An 11,593-nucleotide genomic window follows, 5' to 3' on the forward strand; every position below is an offset into this window, starting at 1 on the left:
CAGTTTTGCAAAGACAGAATCTATAACCGTCTATGATATAGTTTAAAATCCGTCTGTCAATATCCATTCTAGAGTAGTGCTCGCCCTAGCCATCCGACGCCTCCAGCCTTAGCCGTCACCACGTCGGTGAGTGACCGCATCACACCCACGCGGCCACACCATCAGGGTGTTGCAGTCGAGCTCAAGGTCGTAGAATTAGGGTGGCAGCTTGCAGTCAAACGGCTGGTCGATGAAGCAAGAGCCAAGAGGAGCAGCAAGAGAGGTGGTTGTTAGAGAAGGAAGAGTCCAAACTGGATTGGCAGAGGGGGATGTCCTAGTTACCATAGATCTACCCATCATGTGACTTTAATTTGTGCAACGAGGACGCAATCAAGTAAAGTTTCTTGTTGGATTCACATGCTTTCTACATAGTTTGTGAGGTAATTCTCATTATTGTAAAAATAATAAAAGTTGTCCTTGATTATTCATATCTAGCTTTACAGAGTTCATTCGAAGAATATTCCTTACGTTCCAACTTCAATCTTAACATGAAGTTATTTATCCTTGCAAATTGGAGCATCTGGGTGTGAAACATATGTTGCTTCTGTTGCATTCTACAAGTTGAGTTGTTGGATTTGTTGCATTCTCCAAGATGAGTTGTTGGATTTGTTGCATTCTCCAAGTTGAGTTGTTGGATTGTCAATTTTTGACGATCATCTTCAACCTGCACAATCTAGTGTTGAATATGCCTTATGCAAGAATAGGCACACCATTTAATTTTCTTGCATCCGCACTCATGCGACGGCCATGGCGACACGATGCACCTGCCTACGCATGAACCTACGCATATGTCGTGGCAGCTGGCGTTGTCATGATGTCAATCATTTCATCGTTTTGGAATTAATATGACGTTGATCGACCAATGATGTATAGCTAGCTACATTTATGTATTCTGAACAATATATGATTTGCATCTATGTGATGTTCTTACCCTTTGTGATATACATGTAAATTTCAGTGTTTTGGGTTATGAATAATGTATGGTCGATGTTTTGAACAATGTATCAATGTGTTTAATTCAATAATTAGAAATTTACTTGTCGGACAGAAAGAGAGACACAGATAGTTTTTACAAAAAATTCGACTGTGACAATAAACACAGATGGGTTCAAACAAAACTCATCTATGACTCTTAGTAATCACATACAGGTTTAAACAAACATAGTCTGTGACTCTTACTACTCATAGACAATTATCTGAAAAATCCGTCTATGAGTAAAGTGTATTACAAACGGTTCTGGAACCGTTTGTAACAAGTTTGATAGCATATACAGTTTTGCAAAGACAGAATCTATAACCATCTATTTTTAAAATTCGTCTGTAAATATCCATTCTGGAGTAGTGCTCGCCCTAGTCATCCGACGCCTCCAGCCTTAGCTATCACCACGTCGGCGAGTGACCGCATCACACACACGTGGCCACACCATCACCGCTGGCGCCCTTGCCGTGCTTGCACCATGCTGCCATCTGGTGCCCTACCACCCTCCATGCCCAGCGCTCTGCTCGTTGACTCGTTATGACGACGTGACCCATGCTCCTCTCTGTCGATCTGCAAGCCACCGGGCACCAGACCACCCCATCCCCACGGCCCAGATGGTCATGGTTTTGCGCTATGGGTGTTGCAGTCGAGCTTGAGGTCAATGAAGCAGGAGCCAGGAAGAGCAGCAAGAGAATGAAGAGTCAAGCTAGATTGGTGGAGGTGGATGTCCTGGTTACCATAGATCTACCCATCATGTGAATTTTGATTTCTATAACTAGGACGCAATCAAATAAAGTTTCCTGTTGGATTCACATGTTTTTTACATAGTTCGTGAGGTAATTTTCTTTCCATTCTACTATAAAGTAATAAATGTTGTCTATGATTATTCATATATAGCTTTACAAAGTTCATTCTAAGCATGTTCCTATTTTAATCTTAACATTAAGTTATTTATCTTTACAAACTGGAGCATCTAAGTATAAAACCAGTGTGCTTCGTTTGCATTCCCCAAGTTGAGTTGGCTGATTTGTTGCATTCTCCAATTTGAGTGGTTGGATCGCTAACTTTCGAGATCATCTCTAACGTGAACAGTCAGTGTTCGAGATGTCTGGTGCTAGACTAGGGTACACCATTTAGATTTTTTCTGGATCCGCACGGACGCGACTGCGACAGGAAGCGCTCACCTACGCATGCACGAACCTACGCGAACATCGTGGCAGCTGGCGCATGCATACATGAAAGCGCGGCAGATGGCCCCCTGCCGGCCGGCGACGTGACGCCGTCCTACGTGGACGTTGACGCATGCTGGTGTGACCAAACCGCCCATGCCCCCCCCCCCCCCCCCGCCCGTCGCCTCCATGATTAATTCGTCGCAGCAGTACGGCGGTCACTTTCCGGCCACTGTGGCTCTGTGCACGCCTGCTTGCTCCCGGCGCCAGTCGGACGACAATGCATGCGTCCAGCTGATGGTCCTGCAGCTGCGTGGCGTTGGCGACTCCGCGTACGGTGGCTATAGCCAATGGCTGAGACGGAGCTAGGATTTTTAGGTTCGGTTTGTTTCAGTTTCGGATTCTGGCTTTCGGTTTTTATAATTTGAAGCTGAAACAAACAAGCAGCTTTTAGTTATAGTTTTTTAAAATTTGCTGGTTGGATTGTGAAAATCTGAGAAGCTGGTTTTTCTCAGCTTTTGATAGACTATGAAAGTCCATTTTACTAAACTGTCCATTAAATTTTTTTTAGAATCTACAATCTAAAAGATTTTCATAATCCAGCTTTTCACAATCCAACTTTTATAAGCTGCTTTTCAGAATCTCTAGCTGAAACAAACAGGTCCTTAAGGTAGGTAGGTACTTCAATTTTTAATAAGATCATGGAATTAATATGTAAGTAAAAAATTCTAAAAGTACAATACAAATATATTAAATTAAACATGTCTCATAATGTCATAAATTTAACAAATAAATTTAAATTTTGTAAACATTACAATATAAATTGTTCAAATATATGATATAAGATCTTACGTAAATAGAAGATTACAATAGTACTCTAATTTCTTCACTTTGGATTTCTCATGGCCTTTAAAGTCTCAATTATATCATCCTCACGTTGCAGAAAATATCAGTTAATAAATGTGACTAAGCCAAATAATATTTGAAAGTTTGGTGCAAACCACATAATCTAATTTCTAAAATTCTGGTATTTAAGTATCACGTGAGTAACTTGAATAATAAAGAAAAGCAATAACATCGTTACCTATCAACAAATATTGAAACAACTGATAAGATCAATCAATCCTAATAAAAACAATTAATACTCTACCGTGTAATGAATCTGCTCTAGCTGTTAGCTAGTGACGCGACCACTTTACTCCCCTCCCTCTTTTCCTTTTCTATAGATAAGAATCAAAGCTAAGGATCCTCGGATATTTAAAGCAATTAGTAACTTATTTGTCCTACAGTGCATCTACCCACCTGAGCGCTTGGTGCCACCACCCACCTGCACCCTTGGTGTTATCGCCCGCCTCACGTTGCCCGACGCATGCCTGCTTGCCACTATTAGGGTTGGAGTCTAGGGTTTCGATCGATTGGGAGTAGTCAGGAACTACAGGATGGAGGCAAATCCATCGACACCGATACGTACAGCGTGTGTGTTTGCATCGTGAAATGTAGAAAACTACCGTATGGGCTTTTGTATTATTTTTGTTCCTCCTATCTAATGGGTCAGCCTGCTGGGCCAATTAGTAAACAATGGGCCAAATTCTAGGGTAGTCTTGACCTACCTGAACTACCATGTGGCTTGGCCACCGGCTATATCTTCAAAATTCCAAGTAGTCTAGCTCTTCGGAAATTAATGTTGTAATCGGCATTATTAATAAAGCGTTGATTATTATTTACTCATACAATCTCGTAGGCGGTGTCCAAACTATCACTCCCTCTATCCATTTATGTAAGACGTAATTTATTCGAAAAAGTCAAACTTTAAGTTTTGATTAGCAATTAATCAAATTATACATATATTTTATTTTAAAATTTTATAAATAAATTTGTATTTCAAAATGTTTTTAATATAATGATAATTTTGTAGCGACTGATAATATATGGTATCAAAAGAAAAATTGCACATCGAAATCTACTTTTTAAGACTTTTTTATTCTAAAACGCCTGCACGGAGGGAGTATCTTCAACGAAGGTCGTTATCTACTGCAAGTAGCAGAAACTGTATTGTACAATAGTACTACTATAGTATACTAGTGGTACGTTTGCTAGATACAATACGGACCGGCCTTTTATGGATTTTTTTAATAATGTTATTTTATTGGAAATCTGCAAAAAATAATAGTCAATAAAATAAAATTGCAAGATTAACTTACAACTTACATGTCAGCACGTGGAGTACTGACAAGGACATGTCGGTACTGCACATGCCGACACACTAAGTGGCACTGTGTCCGAGGGTCTATGGACATGTAGAATACAGAGAAAAGACATGTCAGCATTCCGCGTGCCGATGGCCTCCAGGAAGACATCGATATGGGTGTCGGTCCTGTTGATAAACGACAGGCCTGTCAGCACATGGAATACCGATAGGCTTGTATGTTATTGGAATACCAATAGGTCTATCGGTATTCCCCGTGTCGATAGGTTAAGTCTGTTTTTATTTGGTTTTTAATAAAAATTTAGGAAATATTAATGAGGCACAACCAGAAATCAGTGTACATCATATAGAAGAATTTGTACTCATTGAAAAATATCAACTACGGCTATATAGAGGCTGAGGCAATGAGGTGTGCAGATGTGTAATGAGGCTGAGGCTAATGGCATCTCGGAGTGGTTCATTTTTTTCTTAATTTTAGTTTGATGTGATTTTGTCGATATTTATTTATTTAGTTGATCTAAATTTGTGTGAGTAATTTTTTAGTGATGTAACGTTGGGAGGATACAAAATCTAATTTTGTGAACAGTAATAGTTGTGAATCACAATTATCATAGAACTCGGCATGGTAACCATAAAGAGATGACAATAACAATCGTTTGCATGTATGGTATACCTAAAGACTAACCTAATAGCGTGCTGTTACTAATCCTAACATTGCTTAGGAAATGAAAATATGTCGGGCTATAATAGATACTCTCTACTGAGTGCATCTAGGATATTTGTCCTTTCTCAGGGCATCGGGGCCCTACTCCTTAGTGCGATGGGTCCTCTCCCGTATCTCCATGTCGACCCACTGTTTCTGGTGCTCATTTTGCTCCATATCCAACCATTCTATGAAGTCACAAATAGGTGAAGGAGACTGGACAAATGAAACAAGAGGGGATAATAGTAAGATAGTGAATGAAATCGCATGGATAAGTGTCATATGAGTGATCTATGTCGCTACCCGTGGATACTCATACAGTCCATATCGAGGCGGCTCGTACTGGTAGTTGGCACACATAAATAAGCGTAGGTCATAGGTGTAGGATATGTCCTATGACTCGTGGATCCTACAAGGTCACCACAGAAGCACATTGGTGGTTCTACCCCCTAGGGGATGAAAATCTCACAATATTTCTTGTGTGAGCTTGGTGGAACTGAGGAAAACATTGTAAATGAGAGAGCTGGGGGAAGAGTGGTATATCTATGGATGAGGGTAGGGTTATTTATGATGATTGCAGGCTGGTGTATGGATTGAGTGTATGAGCTTGGCTACGAGCTAGAGCATAGGATTCCCTGTAAAAGCTAAAAAAGTTGTGGTATTAATGCTTTTTCGTGTGGTCACTTCGTGCCTAAAGCATGATTGACGACGCGCGTTAGTCAATACTACAATGCGCTATATTGATGAAGGGGCATTGAATACTCTGGTAAGATCATTAGCGTGCTTTACTACAATGGTAGGGAAAAACCTATCTATTTTTCAATGCTGCAGTGTGGTGCAGTCTAGCGAAAAGTCTTTTTAGTCCTAATAGACCTTTCGGAGAAACACTTAACCCTCCTTCCACCCTTCCTTCTCCTGGTCACACTCTGCAGCTCAAGTGATAAAGGCTTAAGGCCCTCGGGCTCCACCTTCATTGGTAAATTGGTGTTGGAGCAAGAGATTGTTTTGCCCCAGTAACTACAGCAAGAGTTTCTTTTAAGGAGGAGACTCAAGTTTGGAGACGAAGTTTTAGAGGAAGGAACACTACAAATGTATTGATAGTAGAAAAATAGATCGATCTAGGGTGAGTATCACAGCATAACTTTATGTTTATGCACCTTTGTGTCCTGTGTGTTGCCTTCTGTATTGTATTGAGCATTCTCCTTGTGACCCATCCCTACCCAGATGACCACGACCCCCTATTTATAGGGTGGTACGTAGCTTAGTATACAAGTTATCACGATGTACAAATATCTAAGATCTGACCGAATTATTGGATCTTATCCTGGATAACTACTTTTTACCCTACATCGAAGATAAATATCTACCGTTATAACTATTGTGATGCCTGCCCTTTGAGGGGTGAGCCGGTCGCTAATTGCGGTCTAGTGCTGCTCTACCGAGGGTGCTAGGTCGGTTGCAGGGGAAGTCTTTTCTTTCCTAATATTATCTCCGAAGACTGGCTGCATCTTTAGGTCTTGGAAGACCGCATGGGCACCGGAGGGATGGCCTGAAGGGGTCCACATCCTCCGAGGACTAGATCTCTTGCTGAGGGTCTGGAGATCGAAGGCTCCAGAGGGGCTTCCTATAGTTTTGAGTTCTGAATGCTCACCTATGCCCCTTTTTTTCTTCAATTTAAATTAGGCTAAAAATTGACACTCTGCAATTTAATTCCAAATGAATGTAGAACATATACATATGTATGCCCCTTTTGTTCTACATATATACATATGTATCGAGCATGACATCTGCCTCCCACTCATATGGATATATAAATTTCTTTGGATATATACTTAAACAATCTCTCTTTGATTCTCCCACAAAGTTTCTGAAATCTGTCCAAGAGAAGGACCCAGCCACGATTCATTTTCTAGTAAAAAAAAAATCAAATATGATGTATGTATGAACATATGTATATGTCTAGAACATAGTGGGCCAAGTATAATGTTTGAGTTATGTCTGTTGATGTCCGGACATCAACAGTTGATATGTATGTACGGACATCAACTATTGAGTATGTGTGCATGCTTGGTTCCTAGGGAACTAGCTATCATTTGAGCCAGTGTTGATTGATTATCAACGACTGAGGAGTATACATGTGTGTCTATTGAGTAGTGATGTTTGTTCATATCAGTATATGTTTGTAGAGAGCAGTGCTACGACTATATTGTGCCTGGTGTCTCTTCTAAATGTTTATCCATATGTTTACAAAGAGCAGTGCTATCACTACATTCTGTTGGTTAAGAAAGAATAGAGAGTTTAATAGTAAGGAAAAATTGCTTGTGAAGCAATTTGAAACAAAGGAACAAGAATATATATATATGAGAATTCTTATCAAATTCTCAAGGGTTACTTTGTGTCATAATCAAAATGCCATAGGTGGGTTTCATATTATACAAAGAGTTATGTGTGATATTTCATTTGGTTTATATTGATATTGTTATGCCTCTGATATAGAAGGAGATATAATGAAACTTGACATGTATGCAATGCATATATACTGTGATGAGACTTGATGCTTTATGACTTAAATTTATATGTGCCTTTGTATATATGCTGCAATGAAACTTGACGTCTCGTGAATTAAATTTATATGTACGTATCTATAAATATACCATATAATATTGTTGACAACGGCCAAAATTTGAAAATTGGAACGCTATTGGTGGCAGCCGTCAAAATTTGAAAAGGAAGGAAAACACTATCACTGTTGGTTGGTTTAACCAACCTGCGGTGATACTCCACATATCACTGCAGTTTGGTTTTAATAAACTGATAGTGATACGAGAACTATTAGTACCGGTTGTATCTAAGAACCGGTACTGATGCTAATTTTTAGTGTCGATTCTGTAGATTATCAATACCAAGTAATCAGTGATGATTAAAATTTTGTTACTAATAATAATTTTAAATCGTTACTGATAGAGTTTTCTATTGTAGACCACTTCAAGTTTCTACCGAGGGGAATGCACACATGTACATATGGTGTGTGACAAGCTAGTGTAAAGGATTAATGGTTTGTCAGCACTCAACTTGCACACGTACAGCCATTACTGCAGAATATTTTATCAGTATTGGTTCAAAATCGTCATCAGTGATGGGTTTTGAACCGACACTTATTACTGACTATCAGTGCCGGGTATGGAATCGGCACTGAAAATCACTTTCAGTGCTGGTTCCATCCACGAACCGGCACTGAAACTGATTATCAGTGTCGATTCTAAAATAGAACCGGCACTGATAGATATTCGGTAGCAAAAAAATTACACAATCCAAAATGCATCACATGCATATGCATCCATTCTTCTAATATTTAAGTAATGATAAACACTTAATACATTAATTCAAACTACATGCATTTGTAAAATTACATCAAATATCATTACATGCATAGTTGATATCTAAAATTTCAACTCTAAAAATTACATCAAAATGATTCAGTGCATAAATGAGCGCACTAGCTGTTGCTTCAAATGGAAGTTCCATTGGACTTTTGTAAATAAGGAAACTGTTACTATCACACTGAAACTTAAGGTGTGACTGATACTTTCCTTCCCGGACCTTCCTGCATTGAGGACCAAGTAATATGTACCCTCATTGCTGGGCAAGAAGACGTAAGATTGAAGGCAAGCTACGATCCATCTGCATCCAAGTGTTCCAGTAAAAATCTACAGACAAAGAGCAACAATATAGAGAAAAAATTTAATATTATTGAAATAATCCTAGCTACAAACTACAGGTTCATGTCACCAACCGATTTAGTTGCATGTAACCGCGAGAGCGTAGGAGTCATTGCAAGCACATCCTCATTTTGTTCAAGCGCTTTCAATTTAAAATAGCTATAATCCGAAAACATGTATCTAAGTTGCAAGTTAGAAGCGCATGGACAACAAATCTTTCAGGCATAAGTCTTTGGTCTGTTTTGGAGCACGATGCTGTTAAAGTGATATATCCTTCTGTAGGAAAAGCAATGCTAAAAGAGATAGTGATCTTCATTTTATAGTTATCAGCTAATGTGGTCATCACCACAGGTGGTGTGCCACCATGGTCCTCAATAATGTCATGTAGCCATTGTAGATGAGGAAGCATCTACATCAACTGGCATGTTAGTTTCTGAATTTGTTAACTGCAAACTGCAGTATTAATTGATCTCCTTATAATTTGTAGCAAAGAGATTTTCATCTTTGTGCACGCTGATTTACCCAGGACAAGTCATAGGTATGTCTATATGCCCAGAGAAAAAACGACAATACCATATCAATCGACACATGTGGATAATCTCGTAATTATGTCAAGTCATCAATTGCAGAATAAGGAAGTACCAAACTAATTACTCCTTGGGAACTGATGGTAACATCTAAAACATCGATATAGCGATACACATCTAATATCATGACATACATATCTAATAATAAGCCAACAGAACTAAAATACATATCTAATTTCATACTTAAATTGGCTAATTAAAATTGCTAACTACAATTTGCTAACTTGAATTTGAGAACTAAACCAGGTGTTTCGTGGCCCTTCCGGGTAAGAAGGGGATACACCGTTGAGGATTTGGAGGCTGAGAATACGAAGGTGGTCATCCGGACACGAGTAGCTGGATTGGATGGAGCGACCGCCTCCACGCTGCCTAAATCTACACCCTCCACCTCTATTGCCGCTGCTGCTCGCCATGGGGACGTCGAGGATGCGACGAAGAGGCGGCGGTGGGCTGGCTCGTGACGAGGAGGAGATGGCGGTGGGCCGACGCACGACGATGATGAGGAGGCGGCGGTGGGCTGATGCATGAGAACGAGGATGCGGCGGTAAGCGCGCGGCGAGGAGGAGGAGCCGGTGGTTTGATGCACGACAAGTACGAGGACGAGGAGGCGACAAGCCGACGCACGACGAGGAGGTTGCGGACGGGGAGGAGGCGACAGTCGGGGAAGAGGAGCGGCGTCAGGCTAAATGGAGTAAACGAGGAGAGCGACTAAGTGTTGGATATACATATAACACGGACATCAGTGCCGGTTCTAGTTCTAACCGGCACTGATAGTGATTATTAGTGCTGGTTCTTAAACTCCCACGTGTGAGAAATAACTTAGGCGCTAAGAACCGACACTGATAGTACTTATCAGTGCCCGTTCTTAGCTAGAGTTTAATACATTAATAGTACCGGTTACGCTCAATTTGACACTGATAAATGCTACTTATGATTTGTTATGTATTAGTAAGCCATGCATGACGTTTAAACCCACACAGTGTCGATTCTTAACTTCTCAATTGTGTTTTACGTACGGGAGTTTAATAATCGATTATATTTGATTTGACCCTGATAAATACTATTTATAATCTATTATGTAGTAGTAATTCATACATAACGCTTAAACCCACACACTGTACGCATGTACATATGCATACAGATGCACAGTGCCTGGTATTATTACCTCTCGGCTCGATCGATCCATTTGTTCGATGAAGTAGTACTAGCTAGCTACTAGATGTCACACACAGTCGGCTTGACCTACTGTTTCGCTTGACCTCCCCATCAGGACCTGCTAGTTGAAGTACTAGTAAAGCTAAGATTTTGTGGCTGGCAATCGAGTTCTGGCTAATCAACATCCCATCCGTGAGGAAGATCTCATTCTTTTGGAAGAATGCTGAAGATAAAGAGGCAAGGCCAACTTGCTACATTGTATTTTTCTATGCAATCGTTTGCTTTGTTGATCCATCGATCGACATATATGACAAAATGTTAATGTGACAAGATGGAGGCAATCGATCGACGCGTGCCAACGGCCTGACGGTGCAGTGGCTGGGGCTCCCGTCTGCAGTTGGTATGCATCCTGCGACCAAGCCATGCGTGAATTGAAGGTCCGTTTCGCTCATCGGAGCTGACGTTGAGCTCGCTGCACTGTGCATGGATCTTGTTGCTGCCCTGCCGCGGGCCGCATTGATGCATGCCCTGTGCTCCAAACTGCAGTAACTGTGGCATCTGCGAGCTTTATTATTATTTCTATCTTGATCGGACCGGACGTGATCGATCGATCGTCCCCCTAGGTAGCAAGATCGATGGTGATGGTTCTATACATGTAGCGATGAAAACACTGGTGTCAGCAAGCTAGGTGGAAACCATATGTTTGCGTGTTACGTGCTAATCTTTTGTGATACCACTACATTTTTAGATGTATTGTGTGATACCAATACATTCAGATCATGGTATCGTCGAAATTGCCGGGAGATCATCAAAATTGCCAACGAGGATTTACCGTTATAGGAAGAGAAACTAGTTATTTTTCTCCCATCGAAACTTTGATCGATCTATATTATTCTCTCTGGAGTCTACAGCAGTTGTTCAGGAAACAATAGGTCCAATTAGAGATTTCAATTTTGTTATACAATTTTTTTATTCATCGACAAAAAGACAAAAATTATAAAATTTTATAGAATATTTAGATATTTTTTGTCATTTA

The sequence above is a fragment of the Phragmites australis genome, chromosome 5, assembly GCF_958298935.1.
Source record: "Phragmites australis chromosome 5, lpPhrAust1.1, whole genome shotgun sequence".
NCBI classification, from domain to species: Eukaryota; Viridiplantae; Streptophyta; class Magnoliopsida; order Poales; family Poaceae; genus Phragmites; species Phragmites australis.